Raw genomic sequence first — 1,609 nt, 5'->3', positions numbered from 1 at the left:
ATTAAAGAACAAAATTAAAATTATTAATATCCAATTGATTTTTAGTGGAAATACAATATGAAAAAGTAATCGAAACAAAACTTTCATAGGAAAAAAACTTACTACTGCAAGAGTAAGCAAAGAAGCAATCTAATAAAAATAGACAAATAGAATGATTTGTCATAACATCTTTAGCCACTCTTGAAGAATTAGAGGCGGCAAGAAGAAAATTCAGACAAGTGATAAACATGCCAAAAAGAATAGCATAACTTCTCTTTATCAAAAAATAGTATGCAATATTAAAGGACCAAAAGTGTGCGAAAACATATTCCACACTTCAAAATAGAAAAAAATGGATTGAGCTATATATCAACCCATCACGAAGGTAGTAGACGAAAACCTACTATAATCCGTATGAATATAGTGAAACTACTATGGTATCCTATGTAAAAACATAAGTAAAACGACTTAGGAAAAAATACAAGTAATCTAAATAGTCCATTAAAAAAAACACATACATAAATATCAAATGGAATAAAATACGGCAAGTTTAATTTTAAATGAGAAATTAAAGGTCTTTTCAACCTAATTGAATACATTGAAAGATAAATATGCCAGTCTCTTATAAGTAAAGCGAACTAGAAACTTAGCAAAAGTAAAAGTAGTCTGCTAAACGTTCTTTTCTTCGAAGACTCACCAAAACATGGAATATTTATTCATTCTTATGCAACAAAACGGATCGAATTTGAATCCAATAACCATAGATGAATAAATTAATATATATGCTTAATATGATTTACAAAAATTCTAGCGTTATGGCTGCAATTAGTCTGTCAATGTTTAAGCCTAGTCCGGCGGATACGAACTGGCTTCATTACAGGTAGAGAATGTGTAAGCCAGTAGCATGCACAAAAAGAAGGATAAGCGGCAATAATACCTAGCTGTACTTTCTATATAACAAGAAAGCATATGATATGATACCAAACTAACGACTTTTGACCAGCCGAAGCAAACTGGTCTCGGACCGAAGTTCGTAGAATCCATAGACAGAATGTATTATAACACAAAAATAACGGTTACGATTGAAAATAAAATCTGCTCTAGCTCAAATACGAGAGACGTGTTAGGCAAGGGTGCCTCGCATCCTCACCTATCTTCAACATATACTACGATAGTATATTAGAAGAACGGAGAAAAATACCAGTGGAAAGAATTAAAGGCGGTCTAATATTCGCTTTTGACACGGTAATAGTTTCCCTGAAAAGAGACGAACTAATCCAAAATCAGGACAGATAAAATCCAGTCCTGATAAAGCCATATGCGAATAAATCTATGCAAATGTGAAATAATAAAAATTTATTCTAACGAAGATTGGCTAATGATAGAACCAAATAAATATGGTTGAAACCATTTTTAAAAAAAATAAATATGTGTATTTAGGCATAAGATCAACAAAAAATTCGACTTGTAAGAGATGAGGAAGATTTAGAGTTAAAAAGACGGGGAAATCCGAAAAGTATATAAAGTACTCTATTTAACAAAGAATACCGTTGACGTATAAAAGCATGTTTATAAAAATTGTTTGATACCACGACAGCATTTGGTACGGAAATTTATGGAAGGAGTTTGT

Source organism: Rhyacophila brunnea, unplaced genomic scaffold (genome assembly GCF_057557595.1).
Source record: "Rhyacophila brunnea isolate RB1 unplaced genomic scaffold, BYU_Rbru_1.0 scaffold_68, whole genome shotgun sequence".
In the NCBI taxonomy this organism is placed as follows: Eukaryota; Metazoa; Arthropoda; class Insecta; order Trichoptera; family Rhyacophilidae; genus Rhyacophila; species Rhyacophila brunnea.
This window is presented reverse-complemented; position numbering follows the sequence as displayed.